General features: G+C 26.4%; 1 pseudogene; it reads right to left on the bottom strand.

Annotated features, from left to right (window-relative positions):
* LOC136980820 (cell adhesion molecule Dscam1-like) overlaps nt 1-23,356 on the bottom strand; it is a 146,586-nt pseudogene that overhangs the window by 10,745 nt on the left and 112,485 nt on the right.

The following is a 23,356-nucleotide window of genomic DNA, read 5'->3' on the forward strand; positions in this document are numbered from 1 at the left end:
AATATTTTCTAAATCTTCGAACGTTATAAATTTATAAGGATAATGCACGATTCTGGAGAGGTATAAAGAAGAAGAGGAAGAAAAAGAAAAAATCTTGTTTAATTCTCGAGTACCGAGCATTTGCACTTTAAATTAAGATTAAAAATTCTTTCATGAATATTCCATTTAAAATTTTCTTTGAATTTAATGAAAGATCATAAAAAAAACACTGAATAGAATACTACTTTTAATGTTTCTAGATCTTGCTTAAAGGTAAGAATTCTTATTTATTAATAGAATTAATCAAAATTATTTTGAATTTTATTAGTTTAAGTGATGATTAACACTTAATATAGAGTAAATCCTAAGTACATTGGAGGATTTTTATCTTTTATTCTTTCGAGGAAATTGAACGAAAAAGAATATTTGGTGGTGTGTCTTGAATGGAAATTTTTCTTCCGGATTCTTTTGTGTGTTGCATAAATGAATGATTTGAACATGGCAAACTTCATTCTATTAAAAGAATGGTAAATGATAACTAGATTGATTCGAGATGCCTCGTTAAATGCCGAAAAACTATGCACAAAGAAACGCAAACTTTCCATTAAATGGACAATCCAATTAAGAAAAGAAATAAGGAAATTGATTTATAAATTTAATTTATTTTAAAATTGCTAGAATTTTTTTCCTGCGTAAAAAATTTAATTATTTAATCCTTCATTTAAATGAATATTATACTAGTATTTAAAATAATTATATTTTATAGAATTTTTTAAATAGCTTAATCAAAGAAAACATACTCAAGTTTATTATAAAAAAAGTTCTATTATCTCACCTCTTCCTTCCATGTGATTAGCTTGAAAAATAATTTTTTAAATTTAGTTTTTTAAAAAATATATTTTATAGTATTTTTATATGAAAAAATTTCAGAAAAGAAGAATCTAAAAGAATAAATTTTTTAGGTGGCAAAAATCAGTTAACCGTGTTTTCTTTTGTGTTTTCCAGGTACACTTGTATGAATATGAATTGTAAATTGAGTTTTCCTCTCACAAAATTGGTAGAAACAAACTAAAAATATTAAGTATTTAAGTATTTGAATACGATAGTAATTTACTCTTTATAGTTAACTGACTTCTGAGAAACTTCATACATTTATATAATTAATTAAAATCTATATTTAAGAGACAAATTTATAAAATTAGTTAATATATAATATAAAAATTTGATAATTACCTCTAACCATTAGGGAAAAACCAATTTCGTCAGCTCCGTATACATTTTGCACTCTGCAAGTATAATTTCCAGCATCTTCATCCGAAATATCTGTGATTTGGAGTGATCCATTTGTTAAAATTCTTGCCCTTTTCCGTTCTATTATTGGCTGGCCTCTGTTCAGATAAATCAGATTTTTATAAATCAAAACTTAATTTATTAGAAATTATTACATATTTAATTAAAATTAAACATTTGTTATATAGTAAAGTAATGTTTTAAAATATATATTATATTATTAATCGGAATATTTTTTAATTGTTAATTTAAAACACGTATTAAATACATTTTAAAAATTAAATGTTTTAGATATATTTTTATTTAATTATTATCAAATTATTATAAAGTTATATTAATTTATGTACTACATTTTAATTAATTTTATTCACTTATATTTTATGCCATTAACACAAGAATAAATATCCTATTCGATATAATAAGATGCTTACTTAATTTATTCATTTTATGTAAATAAATTAACTATAAATAGCCCAATAAAATTATTAAAAGTAGAATTTAATTTAATTTAATTTTATTTAAAAATTTCGTTATGTCAGCCATGTTTGTTTGTCGTATTTAAACAACCCCCTAATACGATAACACGCTCATCAGAGCGCATCGAAATATTGACCATGTCCATACCGTTTTACCTGAATGTCCAAATTTTTTCCGGTGTTGGAATTCCTACAGACTTGCAAGGAATGTTCAGGGTTGCTTTTCTCTTAATTGACAAATGACGAGAGAAAGAAGCTATCCTAGCAGGTACTGTGATAAAATTAATTAATTAAAAGTTAAATAATTATTCAATGTTTGCAAATGTAGTTAAAGTTTGCTAGTTTTTTTTTTCAATTCAAAAACATTACATAATTCTACTTTAAATTCAAAAAGTATTGCTTGGTGCAAAATACAATTAATTAATCTTTAAGATAATTTAATGTACAAACAATTTATTTATTAATATAGTTTAATAATTAAAATGTTTACCACAAATTTAACCAATGTATTTGTAAAAGCTTTTTCGGTAACAGCTACCAGAAGTGATAGAAAGATGTTAACTTACTTGTATCAGAAGTTGTTTGTGATAAGACTCGAGTAGCTTCACTCTCTCCCGCTAAAGTGGACGCTGTTACCCAGAATTCGTAGCGTCTTTCTCTATTTAATCTAAGAGCTTCATAATATAATTGGAAGGGAGAAATGACGTGCCGTTTGGTATCCTAAATCAAGAAATCATCCTTCATATCTCTCGTTTGATATTAATATTTTAAAATAGAAAAATTTATTAGTGTTTTTCTTACTTGACTATCACCTGTAGTGACTCTTTGATACAAAGTGTATTGTTGAAGCAAACCGTTTGGACGGATGGGAGGAAGCCAGCTTACCAATATGGCATCTGGCAGCATTGGCATGGCTTTGATATCTTCTGGTGGAGATGGTACTTGTAGTAAATAAATAAAAAATATTATAATTTCAATACACGTTTATTGAAATCATTAAATAATTTTGTTTAAAAATAATTAAGCTGTTAATGAATCTTGAAGAAAAATTAATCAAAATCTATATCCCTTCATCGTATATTTACAGATTTACCAAACTAGGAAGATTATTTTATTTAAATATTATTAAATTTAATTTAAGAATAGAGAGATAAAAATCTGTTAACGGTTACTCACTGTCTTCTAGAGTCCTGCAAAATACTGGATCGCTAATGATGCCATCACCTCTACCAGTGTAAGCCAGAACTGATATCGAATAATTGGCAAATTTTTCCAAATTTTTAAGATCTGTTTCACCATCTGGCATTTGAACGATTTTTTCTTGATCGTCTATGCCTGATATAATATCGATTTGTTAATTAATTATTTTATGAATTGAAAAAATAAACTATATTTTGTCTTATAAGAGTTTATATTTTAGAAAAAAGTTAATATAAGGGGTGCAGTAATATCTTGTGTTTTATTTAATTAATAATCCTTCAAAATAACTTCAATTTGATGAAAAGCAAGAAATAAAATAACTTGATATTAAATTCTAAGATTAAAAAAAGTTATTTTTGCCTTGTGGGCCTTTCTAGCATGCTCGTTATCAGTGGCGCGTTATAGCTTCATAGGACCCAGACGAATTTGGATCAAGAGGGCCTATGTACAGTGTTGACTTCTGACATTTTTCTTCGAGGAAGTTATTTTGAGGGCAATATTTTCTAATAAAAAATTGGTTTGGGATTCTAGGCAATTTTCCTTTCTGCCCATAGGATAACGCGCCACTGCCCATTATGTGTTAGACCAGGTCCACAATGGGCGGTGAGGAAGGAGGCCCGACATATCTGCAAGGACTAACTCGAAAACTTCATGGCATTTTCGACCCGTCCGGATTCGAATCCGGGTCCTCCAGAGTGGTGGACCTTAACCGCTCGATTCTCCGGCGGTCCTAAATTCTAAGATTATTAATATTTTGTTAATAATTATATCGCAAAAAGTTAAAATTCATCCCTAAAATATGCATACAGAAAGTTTGGTAATATTTAATACTAATTACTACGTCTCTAGGATATTTTATTTTATATCTATGAAAAGAATAAGAATAAGCATAAAAAATAATCGTTAACGAAAAAATAACCTACTTAGCCAATCATCGATAGCTCTATAAACGACTTTATGTCCTAGCAGTTGACCATGGATCGCCGTCATGGGAGGAGGTGACCACGTGACTTTAATACTTTGAGAAGATAACGGAAGGCATTCCACTTGTTTCGGTGGCAAACTCGGAACTAAATTTATACACAATTTGGATTTAATAAATGCATAATCACTCGGAGAGGAATTTAAATGTCTATAAATGTTATCACGTACCATCTTCAAAAGTCATTCGCACAATAGGATCAGATCTTGGACCGGCACCAATTTTATTAAAAGCCTGAACTACAATTGTATAGTAGCTATATTTTTTTAGATCTTTTAAATCACAGACGACCGTTGAATCGTCATCGGTTGCAACGTCAATAGTTTTGTATTGGAATGATTCGGATGTGTTACTCTCTTTATAACCCACGTAATAGCCTTTAATGTGACCATTTCGAAGTCTTCTTGGTGGTGGCTACGTTCAATAAATATTATTCCGAGTTAAAATTTTTATTTTTAAAAATATATAATCAAGTAGTAAAATAAATTTTATTTTTACGTGAACGTTTTCGAAAGTGTCTTTAGTAATAAAATAATTTTTTTTTTCCTCCTGCCAGTATTTATTTTTCTAGCATTTTTGATACTTTTTTCCCCTCTCAAGAAAAATCTTTGTAAATTTAACAAAATGTTTTTTTGCAAATTGAGAAATGTTTTAAATTTAAAGGTTTTTATTTACAGAAATTGATGATAAAAACGTAAAGATTAAAGCTAAAAAATGAGAGACAGAAATATAAAGTTTACTGTAGCGCGTACAGAATTAAGTTCTTCAACTTTTAAATCCATTCTGAAATTCTAGACTTTCGTATCAATCATTTATTGAAGGAAAGTTTTACTTCCAGTTTTATATAATACGTGCAAATCTTCTACTCCTAGATGGGTAAAATCTCCGGAAAAACTATTTCTAAATCTTTCGTAGAAATTGCAAATAGTATTTGTAATATTTTATAGGAAACAATTCTGTATGTAGATCGATGAAAATGATCTTACGTAGAATGTAAAACTTTCCTTTAAAGAAAGAAAAATAAGATAAAATCATGCCTTCAATTTAAAAATGGTGCATCGTTAATGTAAAAGATTTAAATGATAATTTAAAAAAACAAGGAATGAAATTTATACAGTTAGCAATTTTTAAAACAGGATGAAGATTTAAAATTTTTTCTACAATATATATATATTATAATACAGTACATTCAATTGTATGGATGTATCAGGGGGTGGAAAGAGCATACTTCCCTCCTTAAACATAATAAAAAAAAAAACCTCTGTGATAATGATTGCGATTTTCTAATTAAATAAAATGTTTAAGATAAATAAATAAAACATTATTTATAAGTGTATAAATTATTATATTTATGTATAAAAGTATTATTTGTGACCCCTTGTGATGATATCCGGAAACATCCCTGAACAATCACGAAATAATACTCGAATTAATGTTTGCAATGTAATTCTATTGAGATTAAATAAAGTGGAAAAACAAATATTTAAAAATTTAATTACATTTCTGAATTATTATTTTAAATATAAATAAAATTCTTTATTTTATAATTCTTCTCTTTCTTTTGTGATCGATTTCGCGCGCCGCTTCGCGTAGTATAGCATTTAAATGATAGAACTGACAATTATAATTATTTATCTGTTCCTATGTTTTCTAGAAGATATAATTCTTGAAGAATACTTAACATATATTTATTTTTTATAGAAATAAAACAGACAAAATGATACTTTTACAGGTATAACGCGAAGCGCGCCAGTACAGTACATGTCAAGCAGGTGAAAATTATAATTAATTTTAAACTTAAAACCTTTAAAGTATTCCTTCGATAATGTATAAAAGTAAAGAAAGAGAAAATATTGTTTTATTCATTCACTTACTTCCCAACTGATCCTAAGAGACTGTGAACTCGTGCTTTCGGCTCTAACCATAGAAGGTGGTCCTTCTGGAACTAAGAAGGTAATTAGAGATAAATAGAAAGAAATCTTGATCAAATTTAAAATTTAACCCCATCGAAAAATAATATAATAATAGAAATAAATGGTCCTTTATTTTAAATTTCCTACTATCAAATGAAAAATTAACTCGAAAGTATCTAATTTAAAAAGTAGATGGCAAGAATAAGAGAGTTGTGTTTATTTTATTTTCACTTAAATAAAATAGTATAAAACGTTATTTAAAAATTAATTAAGTTTTTGAATAATCCAAATAATACTTCGTGTTTAAAATTTAAAAGAAATAACAGATCTACTTTATAAAAATTGGCATGTTACGCATATTACTATCTGAATACAGACAACGACATAAAGGTCGCGATGACACACGTCAAGCGCGATGCGACTGCTAATATATTTTTTTAAAATGCATTAAACTGTTATACTTGTTATACTTTCTTCTTTCCGAAAGATGATTCAAGCCTAAGTTTTCGTGACGACGAGCGACGCGTCAAGCGCGACGCGACGCGATTTTATGCGAGCGTTAAATAAACAGCGATTTGTATATATTTACGGTAGAGAGAAATTGTTATACCTTCTTCTTCTGTCTGAAAGATGACTTTCTGTCCAAAACCACTTCTTCCAATGGCATTCTCCGCTACCAGATGGAGCTGATAAACAGTAGCTGGACTCAAGTTATTCAATATCGTAGAAGTTTCTGTACCCGCCACCGTTTCGTTGATCCAATTCTCAGCATGACTCGCTACAAACAAATATATTTTATGCAAATTTTCAAGTTGATCATCAATTCAAAAGTTTCAATTAGCGTGTAGAATCTCATTGAGAACTAATTAGAAGTCAGCTAGTGTTAGTGATTTTAAGAAAATTTGTTTATTTAGCTAATTAAGAAAGCCGAGAGTATTACCGTTTTCTCGAAGGTGGATAATGTACTGCGTTATTAAACTGTTGCCGCTAAATGGGGGTTCCCAAGCAATTGTTACCTGACGTCCACTGGTTTCTACCACTTGTATATCCCGAGGTGGATCGGGTATTTCTACAAACGATAAAAGAAGGGGGGAAAAACAAGTGAAATATGATGTGGAAGTATTAACCTGTTACTTCAACGATAATCTTACCTTGAACGATTAACTGAATGTTAGTGTCATCTTGACCATAATCGTTAGAGGCTATACAAGTGTAAAGAGCAGAATCTGCTCTACCAACAGACATTACAGTGAGTTCGGATTGCACTCCAGAGGATATTGTAGTGTCAGAAAGACGGAATCTAGGAAATAAAATAATTCATTGTAGAAATATGCCAGCAAATTCTGACATTATTTTGTTGATTAAAGGCTTTAAAGTACCGATGATGTATTATGATACCAATAAAGTAATCGTAAACAATCAGAAGCGAGTATTGAAGACGTGAAGAGAGAATGATGAATCATTAATTCATGTTTCAATAAAGTCAAGTGATGATGTCATTTAATGGTCTAAAAGAGCGCTCTTTGAAAAGTGAAATTATCGGGAACGTTATTAAAACTAATGAAATTTTAACCCAACGTTGATAAAGGATAGTTTAAAGAAAAATTTCTCATTCTTTAACAGCTATTATAAGTAAATTGATGCAATAAATATATATATATATATTTCCTTTCAATGTAACAATGAAATTAGTTTCTAAAAAAAGATAAACTTATATTCACTGAATATGGGGGAAAGTATGGCGATCGGACAAAAAAATGATTTTGTCCGACTTTTACATGTTTAGACTCAAGGACCTTGGAACGTCGAGAAATTTGGTATTCCCCCCCTGCATGTACAGATGTTAGTGTGTGTAAAGGGGCAAGATTTTGTTCACTCGCTTTGAAGCTTAATAACGCATGTACTTTTTGTCGAAATTTTCTGAAAATTTGCAGAGAAATTTGTGTATTAGAGGAATTTATGCTATTAAAATTTGGTGGTTAAAGGTCGACGAGGTGGGAGGATAGACGGTGGTCACTTGTCATATCTCGAGTGAGGTCGGACTTAATGAGGATTTTTACTCGTTATTAGCATTTGCAACTTTTTATAAACTTCATCCAACCCTCAAAATTAAGCTTTTTGCCATTTTATAATAATTAATAATATAAAATATTTTTTAAAATAAAATTTTATAACAGATGGCACCACACACAATTTTAAAGTTTTGTCGGGAAAGTTATACAACGCGTTGCTGAATTTTTAGGATATTAAATATATTTATATATATTGTTACGTTATATTAATTACACGCTAATTATTTTGTATTATATTATAATGTTGTATATAGCAGTAAATAAATAAAATAAAATTAATTATGTACTTAAAGTTGTAAACAGATTTTCAATGATAACAAAGTGTTATGTAAAAATCTCGAATTTCAAACTTTAAAATAATTTTTATATATTTTTATTCTTCTATTTCAAAGCAAAATAAAATACAAACAAAAGTTTTAAATTACAAAGTGGGATAATTCAATTGCAATATTTTATTATTTGAAATTGTTATGAAACGTTCAGAAAATAGAAAATAGATTTATTTAATTAAAGACTCAAAATAAAATATAAATTTATAACGGTGAAAAGAATTAGAAAATAAAATTTTATTTCAAAATTCTTCTCATAATTTAATATCTAGACACCAAATCTATCTTAATAAAATCGTATAAGGTATTTTTCTTGCTTAAAGTTATGTATATATACAGAAAAACTTGTATAAAACGGAAAAAGGCTTTGGAAAGAAGTGATTTTTTAATGTTAAATTCTACTATAAGCCGGAAACCTGTGTAAGGCGAACACGGAAGAAGTTTTTATAATTAATAATGTTATAATTAATGGTATTTAATTCAGAAATATTTATACACAATTGAAAGAACAGATATATTTATTAAACTTATTTGAATGCACTTATCGGTTTCTTAAATAAAGAATTCAAAATCAAATTTCTTCTAGATTTTCAAATTTTAGAATTTTTATAACCCATAGGCTATATATCATAAGATATTATCTGTCAATTGTATCCATTTATTTTTTTAATATTTTATGTGGAAAGGAGTAAGTAATTTAGATTTCACATTAAAGTTTCTATATTTTATAAGGTTGCCTCTATTAAAAATATAAATTTTATTTTATTTAGATTATTTTTATAGCAATAAATTTACTGTATAGCATATTTAAAGAATAGAAAAAAAAGAGAAAACACTGTAGTGTTTGTAACACTATAATCAGGGATATTTCTATTGTGATATTACTTTTTAAGAATTTAAAAATTTTAATTTATCAATTAAGAAACAATTGGATTAAGCTATAAACATGGATGCATGAATTTTTGTAATTAATAATTTAATTTTAGAATTAAAATAATATAATTATATACAATTTTTAGGTTAAATATTTTTTAACAAAAAATAATAACGGTGTTATTTTAATTATATAAAATTTGTCTAAAATGGAACCTGAATAAAACAAAAACCTGCCTAAAATGGACAATTTTTTTCTGAATTAAAAAAAAAACCTGTTAAAAACGAAAACCTGCCAAACCGGAAAAATATTCGGTATCGTACCATTCCGGTTTACACAGGTTTTACTGTATATATAAATATATATAGAGTAGTAATAATGTATATTGTTATTATTTATTAATTTATGTATATATTTACATTAAAAACTATATGATAAAATTTATAAAAAATTAACATATAAAAGCAAAAGCTTATTTAAGCTGTATATATTTTAAATTAAATTCTATATAACACTATAATACATTACTGTATATAGCATTGTATAGTATATCTTTATATGTGTATACAGAATGTAGACACAAACATTTCAAATCATATTTCGGGTTCTATGATAGGTAAGGCATAGTTTAAATTACTAAATCGTACAACGTCTCAACAGCAGTGTAAAACGTCTTTCGTTCGATTAAGATATTCAAAGGGAAAGCGGCTGGACACTGTCAAATAAATGAGTGGTGAAACCGCGTGAGGCTTCTCTGCATGGCTTTGAGGAGATGGAATTTGCCCTACGCGAAATAGGCATACATGGCATTCAGACTAACGAATAGCCCGTACCAATTACCTTATACTCTAATGTAATTGCATTTAGTTGTGTAGCAGAAGCGAGATATAGCCTGATGCAACGTTTGTGTCTACAACCTGTATATAATGTTAAACCCTGTTTATAATTTATATATAAGGCACTTAATTTTTTTTTTACTGATTAATGATTACAAAATTCGTCTTTAATTTAATTTAGAAACAATAATTTTTATTTATAAACATTTAATAATTTAATTAAATTTAATTAAATTCGATTAAATATAATCTATAATTAATTGCAGCATATAAAGTTTTATTCTATTTCAATAAATACACTTTCTCTGTTTATCTAATGAATTTTTACAATAGATAAGAGTATTCAAGTTTTATAATTAATTGAAAATTCTAAAACTTATTAATAATTTGAAATACTTTATAAAGTAGGATCATATTTATAAAAAGAAAACAAACAAATATGTTTTCTTAAATTATAAATTAAAAATAATAATTTTTAGTAAAATTTCATTAATTAATAACAATGCTATCCTTTGAGTCAGATATATATAAACACAAGTTACAGTTATTTATTTAACAGATTCGTCTAGTAATCAACGTCAGTAATGTTTTGAAAATTCTTGTAATTCGAACAAACATAACGAGTTGTTTCTTCAATTCTTGCATTTAATTATTAAATATTTTTGATGGGATTTACTATTAAAATCCTTATCAAATTTCTGTTATATTTATATATAATATATAATGTTTTGTTATGAATTTTAATTTGTATATTAAATACTGTTCTGTGCCGCCTAACCACAGACTTCCCATAACATTATAATAGAGCCAATCCTGTAGCCAGATATAATCCTATATCAAAATGGACTAAATTTATAAATGAGGTGTAAGCTGAAAAAATTACGACTGAGTTTTTCTTTTTCAGCCAGCACTAGAACTATTAGCTACAGTCTATATGTAAAAATAACAGTAGCCTAAGAGTATGGAATTATATATACTGAAATATGAATAATAGGGGGTTTAGCATTTTATATACCCCATAGCTACGGCTATAAATGGAGCTGAAAATTTTGTATTTGCCTATACCTTTCCTATATTTAGATAGATAAATACTTATGGTGTTAAAATTGTGTTACATATAGCCTTTATGAGTATCGACTACACCATATGAAGCTTGTCTAAGTACACTCTATGATCTTAACGATGTATTTCTTGGAATGTATACTCATCCTTAAGCTGCTCATACCTGTTTATATACAGACACAGATTTACTTATTGGGCTAAAACAATCTTTGTTGTAGTATTATGTAGTAATTAATTATTTTTTTAATTGGAAACATTAATAAAGATGCGTATAATTAAATTAAAAATTATTATAATCTACGATAAAATTCTTTTTTATATTTTAATATTGTGTAATTTAAAAGAAGAACATAAAGGATTTTTTTAGCTAATATAATTTATTATCTAAGAAAAATTTATTGATAAATCTGAATAAACGATTCTTAAAAATAATATATTTTTTACTAGAAATTAAATTCTGATTACTTCATAATATCTTTTACCTATAAAACTGTTTCTTATACATGCATACATTGTCAAGATTGTTCTATAAATGTGTCAATTGTTCCCTTTGACATTTATGATAAAATTTATTAAACTTTAACTTCCAACATTAAAATTTAATTGCTGTGAATGATAAGGCATTAAACCTTACATAAATAATTTAAATAAAAGATATGATTCGAGCAATTTTGAAATTTATCGAAGCCAAAAACCTTCAATTAACCATTGAAAGCAATTATAATTGAATAACCATTGAAGCAGCAACAATTTCTTTCTTATGATTTGATTATAGATATTTTAATCCTTTGATTAAGATGTCTACACGCTAAATGCCAGAAAATTTGAATGAATTTTCAAAAATATTTATCCTAAACTTTAAAAATTTCAGGTTATTTGCTGGAAATGTACCGTGAAAAATGTTTAAAAAAATTGTTATTGATTATATTATTCAAAATTCCATAACAGAAATTATTTTATAGTAGATTAGTTAAATACTTTAAACCAATCTTTCATGTATTTTTTCCCTTTTCCTCTTTACTGGCAAGCCTTACAACGTTACAAATAGGTTATAGCTTCCTTCCAAAGAATTTTTTGATCAAATAACTAAGTATGATGATATAGCAATTCCCTCACGATAGGATATAAACGAATATTATGTTTTTAGAACATAATCTATAAACACAGACTAAGTATCAATGGCAGATATATTTCTTAGCTATAAAAAACACATGCTGCTATTTATTTATACATGAAATTATATATTTATTATTAAAGATAAGGAAAAAAAAACTTAAATTTTTTCTTTGATAATAGTATATTTAGTATAAATTATCAAACAGTATATTAACAGAACGGAGGTTATAAAGGCAAAGGGTATCATGAATTTGCGATGCTCGTTAGGCTGCAATGTGAAAATACTGTAGACCTATAAATTCCAAATGTCCTTCTGTCTGTCTGTCCTTCCTTAATCTCGAGAACGGTATTAGATCAATTAAAATTGAGACAGATATTGAAAGATTAGGAGTGAAAAACTCTAATTAACTGTATATGAACCTCCAATTTACTATCAAAGTCATGTGATTTCAATTCGAACACTATTCTCAGAACGAAGTTGACAGGCATGACTCAATTGTTATTAGGAAAAGTATGATGTACAGGGGCAAGACACTACTAATTTGAGATCGAAAGGATATATTTTAAATTAAATAAATTAAGAATATGCTTAAAATATTAATAGCTTGTTTTAATGATAAATAAAATAATGGTTTTTAAACCTTTTTAATATTAATAATATATATTTTTTAATTATTAGATTGTAAATATTTAAAATATTTACAATCTATTAAGAGCGTTCTTAGTGTTCTTTCTCATTTAACTCTCGGGAATACATGTCCTCTCCCATCCTCCCTTATTAAGCTTGTGTATAAAGTGTCTTGTTATAAAATTCTAATGTTAATTGGAGGTATAATTATCATAAATCGTTTAAGATTAGAGAGAGTATGCTTACTTTAATTTCAACAACAAATAGGATTACAACGTTATAGCTATTGTTTTCATTTCGATCTTGATTGGTAGGAAGTAGTAAACATAGCGTGAGTGAATATCATCTGATAATGTAATTGCACTTATGTTTGGCTTCAAGGGTATTTACACATTAATGGAAATAAGAGGGGAAGATCCAATCAAATTATTTTTATTAATTATTTGTCGGTACTCGATTGAATTAACAAGGTAAACAATTTAATAAGAAAAAATATGAGCTGATACTGAAGGAGTAAATGCTAAAATATAAAAATCTTTAACAACGATTTTAAAATGTATATATATATATTATAAATTAAAATACAAAAATTATAATTTTAATTTAATTCCTGTGTGTTTCATTATTTCATTACAATTTAATTATTTTAAAATAATTTTAAATAATCATTGTATGTAACAAATTTTTAAAATAATATTTTATTTAAATCTGATATTATTAATTCATGCAGAATCATTTATTTTTGGAAAATTTTGGTTTCACTCGATTCATTCGGTTTCTCACATTATTTTCTCAGATTTCTTGAATTCTGTTATCATTAAATATATAATTATTCTAATATTAAAAATAGTTTAAATAACTTTTAACAAAAAAAAGGGGAAATAATAACGAGCAAAAATTGTTGTGACATCGCCACAATGCCGGGCTTCAATTTTTATTCATACTTTAAATTTATTTAATTTAAAATAAATGCTTTCGATCTCAAGTTAGTAGTATCTTGCCCCTGTACATCATACTTTTCTTGATAACAACAGTTATCTATTTAACTCCGTTGTGGAGAACGTTTTTGACTCGAAATCACGTGACTTCCGGTCTATAGTGGAAGTTCGTACATAGCTAATCGAGCCTCCTTTTCCATATCTGGTCTCGACTTTCATCTATCTAATACTGTTCTCGAGGTTAAGGAAGGACAACAGTGGGAATTTATAGGTCTACAATTTTTTCAAATTCCAACCCAATAAACGTTACACTCGTTAATGTGGTTTGACCGACAGATGGCTGTGGCGATTAGATATCAGCCTACCGCTCTGGAGGACCCGGGATTGACTCCGGGCAAACAACTCCCCAGGAATTTTTCATGATTCTATCCCTCACCACCCTGTTCTCCCATTGTGGACTGGCCAAATCCACCATAGATATGGAAGAAAGGCGCTGTTAGTACTCATAGGGAGGAACGTAAAAATGGGGATACAACCAAAGAGTTATGTATGAATTCTGAATCGATTTCCATTGAATTGTTATACATTCTGAAGAAAATGTGCCCAGAAAATTAATTAAATATTACTAAAAATTATAAGAAATGTTTTATTAAAATACATTGAGTGAAATTTCATTGTAACATATAATTTAACACAGATCCAATTATACTCTATTATTCTCAATTTTCCACTTGTTTCTCAATTCTTACTCTTTGTAAGAGAATCAAATAGCTCCCTATTAGACATTTCATCATCTTAACTGCCAATACAATTAAATTATATAATATTATAGCATAGCTATAATTTTCTATTAATGGAATTTTATAATTATTATTTTTCTTATATCTGATAGCAGGTTTTGAATAATGGTAGTGGCAGAATGTAAAATTATAGAGTTGTCACGAATTGTTAATATCCATCACGTGCATGGAAAGTCTTAAATAAGGTTATCAAGTGATGTGGAATAATAAGTTATAAATGAAATTTAATATATGACTGGATTTGGTTAACAGGTGATGTAGAATAATGAATTATAAGAGAAACTTGATCCGGACTTGTCTGCAACAGCACTAATAATATTTGAAATTTTCCATCAATTTCTTATTATATAAGTTAAAGTTCGGGAAATCTGCGTGAATATTTAAATTTTAGTAAACATTTTAGAATATTAATTTTGTTATAAATTCCTACGTAACTTCTAGTGTCTATTTCCTAAACTTTTCGGAACATCACCGCCTTTAGGTCATATATTTCTTATATGTATATATGTTTTTTATTTGTTTCAAAATGAATTTTTGTCCCTCTTGCTTTCCCGAGCTTCCTTGAGTCTTTTACCACCTTCATGTTGGCTCCGAAAGTGGGAGCCATATTGAAGATGGTAGAAGATACAAGGAGTTTACTTTGTTCAACATCCCTATCGCCCCTAACCTTCCGAGTCTTTTCACATTTTCAAGATGGTTCCAACTTTGACATAGCTCCCACTTTGGAAGCCATCTTGAAGGTGGTAGAATCTATTCAAGGAATCCAATAAACACTTTTCTATAATTCTTTACATTTTAAATCAGTTTATTTACATATAATATATTTATTTAATTATTTATTGCGAAATTCAATATTATTAATTATTCAGAATTAAATCGTGTATCAATTGTTTCGATTATAGAGTCGATATTTGATGAGCCAATGCTGAATTCTCTGAAACATTGAAGAATAGAAACGTTTGGATTTATTTCGGATTCAGTAGACTAAAATTGAAATTTAGAAAGTCGTAGATAGCAAAGCATTAGCTACTTGAATCAATAATGCAATGGGATAAAGAAATTGATTGTGTGACTAAACGGAACTGAAGTTTTTAACGCTAGTAGTAATTAAAATGGAGGAGATTCGTTATTGTAGATAGAAAATCAGAAAGAAAATAGTAAATAAATAAACTTTTATTCTAGAACATTTCTTTAGAAACTTTTTGAAATATTTTTCAATATTCTTTTAAGGAATAGTCGACCATCATCGCTCAAGTTTTATAAAAATTAGTTGAAAATTAACAAAAATTTTCTATTGTTTCATATATTATTACAACAATGTTCAAATATAAAGCTCTATTAAAAAAAAAAAGTTTTATAATCAGTCAAATTGCTTAAAACGTCTCGTAATCAAGTGTAAAAAGTGATTTTTAAACTATTATTCAATAAATAAATATAATATTTATGATTTTCAATTGTTTTAGACAAATAACTAATGACTTACGGCTGTATTCCTAACCAATAATCAAGAGTTCACTTAAAAGCACAATTAATGATAATTGTCTAACTTCTAACTCTAATTCTTGATATTTGATTTTAAGTACGGTCGTAGACGGTTAAATTATTGACTTTGTGTTAGAGTTTATGATTTTTCATTTTCAAAATTATACAAAACACAGCAGCCCAAATAAATACACCAGCTACAAAAAATTATATTCGTTAGAAAGTCACACCATGTGACGTCGTGTGACTTTTATAAGTAAAAACTAAAATGTATAATAATCAAGCAGGGAATTTTCGTGTTTTGGATTAATACAGAGGGAATATTTTCTTTGTTTTAGTTTTGAAAAAAAATTCATAAACGAAGCATACTTTATAAACGTCAACAACATTACAATTACTATGCTAATGTCTGGTGGAAGATAATACAATATATTTGAAGTGCATTCCTTGCAATAATAATAATAATAAAGATTATTGTTATGAATTTATCTTCGCTTTTACACGATATCGTGAATTTATTTGATCTCATTTGCGTTATTAAACTTCTGATTTTAGTTAATAAGTTTTGTTGTTTATAATAGATCTATATATAAGTTTAACTATTTTGTAAGAGTCAATAACTATCTGAGTAATTATAAAATACGATTTTTGTGTAGATCAATAGTTAAATATATAAAAAAAAAATTCTTTTAAATGAAGTTTGTGATAATTTTAAAATGATTTTAAAAATTTAGCTGTTTATATTAATATCAGTTTATAATTGCTAACTTATATACTTCATACGAATATAATCAATATAAATTAAATTTTAAAAAACCTTATACTTTTAACTATACAAACTGCACATTTTGTACATGTTATCATTGAGTAAATAAAAATATTATTTTAAGCTGTACAAAGTATACATTTATGCAATTTTGCATCGAATAAATAAATAAATAAGTACAAAGTGTTCATTTTTCACAGCTTGTACATTATAAAAAGAACGAAATTTGTATAGAAGAAATAAAGAAAAAATATTTTTTAAACTGTACAAAACTTTACAAAGATATAAATTCTAATATAAATTCATACAAAGTATACGAAACGTTTAATATTTAAATTTGAATACAAAAAAAACAAGATATTTACTAAAATATTGTTTAAAAAATTGTCAATTTTATTCTTTTGTAGGTATAACTTATTACGTAAACCATTTTAACACTTTTCTTTACAAACATCTGCTTTTATTCAAACAGCGATATAAAGTTTTATTCTCTTTTTTTTTAACGTTTTCTAAACTGAACGTCTAGAAAATAACAGGTTCGTGTGATAGGCCAAATGATTAGTAAAAAAAAAGAAACTTTTATACTTTTTAAACGTTCGAAAATTCTACAGACCTACACGCAATATACAGTATTAATACTTTATATTGCGTGTATAGCACTTTCAAACTAGCAGTTTATCCACAGATAGATAACAACATCTGTTAGCCTCGTAAATCCATTTATATCCAATGGAAAGAAAGAGAACATTTAATCTTAGCCACTAAGATGAGAAAATTTCTTTTATATAACTTTTGGCAGCGGACATCAAAATAACTATTCTTTTTTTTTTCTTTTTTTCTTTCAATAAATTTCTAGTACAAAAAATAAAGCAGCCTTAAAAACGGTATTTAACTTTAAAAATTAGTCTGTTTTTTGTATATACATGTGTGTTTTTATATGTTTAAATTATTTAAAAATGTTTGAATTTTAATAAAAGATTAAAAAATATATATTTTAAAAAATGTATAATTCAAATTCTGTAAAAGTTTTAGGTACGATTTATAGGGATTTTGAAATTTTAAAAGGAAAGAAAAATAAATATTTTATTTAAATTTTTAATGAGGATATTATATATATACATTTTTCATTAATTTTATTAAAACTTTTATCACTTTATTTATATAATTTTAATTTTAATTGCAATAAAAATAATAAATTTTATATTGTTTCTATAGTTATTCTTTATTAAAGTATTATTTTTCTGATAGAAAGAGTAACAAGAACCAGTATTGACAACAGTACTAGCATTGAAATGATCTATAGAGGATAATACTACTTATATTACATTCTATAAACTATCTTTGCTTTATAAAAGATTATTATTAACACAGTTATGCTTTATTAACAAATTATAATTATAAATTACTTTACCAACAAAAAAGTACCTTATTACGTACATGTGAATAGCTTTATTTAAATAATTTATACTTAAATACATTAAAAATGATAATAATAATATATTTTGAGTCGATTTTAGATCTTAAATTGGAGTTTTTATAAGATTAAATTGGATATTGGATGCCAAAGTTGTTAATTATGAAATATCCTTGATATAATATACTATAATTTATTATATATAATGTCAACTTTATAACTTGCATTAGCATAAGTATCAAGGATCATGCAAACAATTTAAAATATATTTTTTTATTTTATTTTTATATAATTTTTAAAGCCATAATATAACGTATGAAGCTTAGTATTATGGTTAAGAGAGAGAAATAGTTTCGTATGTAATTTTGCTTTATTTTCTTATAATAAATCTGAAAATCAGAGTACAGTTTAATAATTTTCCTGGACCTTTCTTCACTTTCATTGTAAATATTTATCTTGAAAGATAACAGTTTACACTTCATTGCAATTTTATAAGTGATACTGTGGACGGAGCTGAAGGTTTTATAAATAAAGTAAGACAAATTTTGACTTTGATATAAAATAATAAGCATTTATATTAAGCTTAAAAGATATCGTTTAAAAAAATTCAGATATTCTTGAACATAGAGACATAACTGATTGATATCTCCTTTGTCATTTAGTTTTCTAACAGAGATAACATAATCTATATATTTTAAAATATAACCCCACATAAAAATACAATTTAAATTTTTATATTCTTCATATTCACCTCACATTTTTATGGCATTTACGTGATACGAATAACAAAACATGCCTATTAATTTCAAAAAAAGTATCGACATTTTATAACATTTATACTTAATAATTTACATATGAAAGCGTTTTATTGTTTTTTTTTGTCGGAATAATTTGTAAATTATATTTACATTTTAATAGCAATTATTCAAGCGATAAAATGTAATTATTTCTGTAATTTTTACAGCATTTTTTAATGTATATTTTAAGAATTTTCTTAGTTCTTTTGATATATTTTAGATTTTGAAATAAAAATACAATCTATGTTATTGAATAAAACAGACATAAAAAACGAATTGTGATGTTGTATTGAACAGATTCAAGTATTGAATTTTTATATATTTTTGCTGCTTTCAATATTGCTTACAAATTATATTTTATTTATTTACTTTTTATTTTTTTAATAAAAAAATAATAAGCGAATAATTACAATTAATTATCGCGTTTTATAAAGGTAATCAATTTAAAAATCTAATAATTTTCGGATTTTATACGTTGAAACTCTAGTAAACGGGATCCGATCAATCGGGGACATAATCAACAAGTGTCTTTGTATTTAATGTCGTTAAAAAAGTCTCATTTCGTACAAATTAACCTTAGTAATTTAGTGATACAGGATAAGAGAATGTAATTATTATGAGTTAGTTTCATATATACTAGTTCATCTTCAGTTTCTGTTCTTTCGTACAGAAAGAATGGCTACTAAGCGGAAATGTGTTGTATTATTCTTGAGCAAAGTTTGTAATTATGTCTAAAAATACCTGTGCAGTGATGCGAAAATATTAAAACACTTTCTGTTAAATTCGTGCTTTCAAAGTAAATAAAAATATATAACTTAGTTCTAGCAGGTAGTAAAAGTGTAATCCTGCTACCTGGGTCATCTACTTCCTAGCAGGAAGGGTCCGGATTCGTGTCTGAGACAGAAACTTTATGAATAAAGTACGTCTCGTCTTTCAACGGGGATACAATGGGGGCCTAGCGTAATCCCTCCTATAGTGATTCGCAATGGGGCCTAGTATGATGGACATGCAATAATAACCATATGAGTGCCTACAGTCTGAAATAAGTTTTTAAAAAATATAGTACTATAGATATAAATTGTATTATCCGTTATTTTCGATTATAAGGGCTAATCCTATGTAATCCTATGTAATTACATTTTTCAAATTTAATATTTTTTAATTAATTAATTCAATTTTATTAAAAGAATTAGAATATTCGAATTTTCAACACTTTTCAAAGCCACGTTTTAATATTTTTTTTGTAATATTGTATTTATTATAAATGAATATTTAATAACGATACAAGATTAATCACTAAAATGTTATTATATAAAAATGTATATTTAATTATGAATAATCAGTAATTTTTTAAGAATTTTATTATTTTTTAAAAAATATATATATATTTTTTTAATTTTTAAATAAGAGGTTGCTGCAATTAAATAGTGTTTTTGTAAATGTTAAAACAAAATTAATTTTCTACAGAAAATTGATTTGTTTAACATTCACAAAAACATTATTTAATTGCTGCAATAAGCTATTTAAAAATTTTCGACTGAATTTTTTAAAATATTTAATCAATTTAATTAACATTTTTTTATTAACATTGGATAAATGAAAATTAATTTAATATTTTAAAGTATAAATACATACACTTTTAATTAAAATATAGAAAAAACATTGTTTAATAATTTATAAATATCGAAATGATATGACAGATTCGTTTTAATTAACTAAAATTTATGATATTTTATTATTATAAACATAAAAAACAAGTAAACGGTAATGTAACGTTTATTATTATTAATAACGTTTTCGAAGGATTTAATTAATTATATTATTCTAATTAAAAGAATTGATTAATAATCTAAAAGACACGGTCGAATGTAGGGGCGGTTAAGGCGTCATTCTGCTTCTCTGGGGAATCCGGGATCGAATATCTATGATGCAAAACTCCTAGGGAGAGCAACACCCCAGGAATTTTTTATCCCGGATTTAGGCCCCTTCCTTCGCTCCTCGGACTTTAGAGGATCCAGAAATCTTTACGGGGTGCATAAAGAAAACAATACACTTAGAAATTTTTTACTACCTAAAGTAAAAATCCTCTAGAAGGGCAGTATATCCCTTCTGAAGGTTTTTCTCTGCATAATTCCCAAATCTATCCCCCTTCCTCTGCTGCCCACAGCGCCAATATGGGCCTGGGTTCGAACCAGGCCCATATTTGCGCTGTGGGCACCAAGGAGGCCTTTTTAATTATACTCGTGGTCGAACCCAATACGGACCTGGGTTTGGACATGATGGATATGATTAAAAAGACTTTTTTAGTGTCTACGGGGCTGAGTAAAAAAAAAAGTAGAAGAATCTAAAAGACAAAATAACTAAATATTTTATGAATGCTTTCAGTTAGACAATGTTATTAATAAATAAATTTACTTATTTTAAAAGTATTTATAAGAAGCTTCCATTTATAACACGATTAAATGTTCAGTTCGCTTTATATAATATCCATTTTTAATACTACTTTAAGAAAAATTAATATTTATAATTAAAACTTTACATTTTATATTATTCAAATCATTTTTTAAATATATTTAAGAAAAAAGTTTTTCATTTTTCTTTCTCTTTCTATTTTCTAAAGAATTGAGATTTTTACCTGGGATCATTTTCAATAACAAGAGGTTGTTTATCTCTAGTCCAAGAAATGGTCAAAGGAGGATTCACCAGTCACGGAACACGTCATAGTTACATTCTTCCTTCTTCTTCACCATCTGGGTTTGGAATTTTGTTTCAAATCTCGGCGATTCTAGTGAAAAAATAATTATTATTTCAATATAAATGCGTAGATTTAAACGTATTAAAGTTGGAAAAAAAAATTCCTGAAAAAGTTTGAAAAATCCATTTTTGAATGGCACAACTTTAAGGAAGAACCAGAAAATTTATACCAAAATTTGTAAATAAATTTATGATTTTACTTCTGAATATAAGCTATGTATATATTTGAATGTTTTTCTACGATAATATATCTTATAAATTTTTTATATCAACGAAACTTTCAACTATTCCTATAGGACCACGTTTGAAGGAAAAGGATCCTGAATATTTCATTTGGTTGTTTTATTATACTAAGTGGTATAAGAATAACGTCATGGAAGATAAAACAGTAAATGGTAAATTTACACTTTAAACTTTAAACAATAGATTAAATGAATAAGAGATTTAGCTGAATTAAGCTTTTAAACACAGCAGTCAATTCAAATATTTCCATTTTAAATATCACAAAGGATTTCTACGTTCGTTTCGCTGTTGAATCATATTTCTCTCCCCGTTTCCTTTAACACGCAATACACATATTCCTCTTAGTGCTCTCTCCGTGGACAAGAGATGGAGAGAGTCAATAAAAATATTCTAAGCAGGTATAGTAACTAAAAATACATAGAAAAGATATGGCAAGTCAGTTTTCAAAGATTCGGTATCGTGATCGATGTATGCATCTAGAAAATAGATTATATGTAAAATGTTCTTAAATCAAATTTCGAAATGTATGAAAATATAAAATAAAACAATGTAAATATATTATTTATATTATTATTATTTTCTTTTCTTTCAACTTTTATACAATTTCTTCTCTCGAGACTTAATACTAATGAAAGAATGTATCGTAAAAAAGAAATCGAATTTTCTGATATTAGAGTTTTATTTTCGTATTAAATCATTAAAAGGAAGTTTTCTTTACATTGTACTATAGTAAAAGTTCTTTATAGGGAACGAAATTACAGAGAAAAACCACGTAAGAATTGAAGTTGTTTTACTTTAATCGTCTTCTTACAGGTTAGGTGTTTGATTCTGTCTTTGGAGATCCAATTTAATGACTTTTGGGTTTTGAGGAGTTCGCCAACTATGAGATCGTTGATTACTTTACTTTATTCTTCCAGAAAAATGTCGCAAATCCAATAAAAAAAAGGTTTCCATACATGAAAACTTATATAAATTTTTTTAATTGAAAGATACCAAGACATTTCTCACATTCATCATTTTAAATCTACCGATACACGCTAAAATCAGTTTGTATTTTTGTGACATTTTTAATATAATTATTATTTTTAACTAAACTTTTCTTAATTTTAATAAAGATTTTTTTAAAAAATGTATATTTATATATATATAAAATAAAGTTAATTATAAGTTTGTTTATCTGCAATGTCGATAAATTAACTTATAAATGACACAACGAATTTCGAACTTCCTATTTACACTTTCATTTTAGTAGAAACAAATTTAGTAAAATTTTAAAGTAAATATATATTTGAGATATAAAATTAATTTATTATATATTTTATATATTAAAATATACACGATAAACAGATAATATGCATTTTAATACTTTGTTTCCCTTATTTTTTTTTCAAGATATCTGTTCAAG

The sequence above is a fragment of the Centruroides vittatus genome, unplaced genomic scaffold (assembly GCF_030686945.1).
Source record: "Centruroides vittatus isolate TY-2023 unplaced genomic scaffold, ASM3068694v2 contig_726, whole genome shotgun sequence".
Classification (NCBI taxonomy): domain Eukaryota; kingdom Metazoa; phylum Arthropoda; class Arachnida; order Scorpiones; family Buthidae; genus Centruroides; species Centruroides vittatus.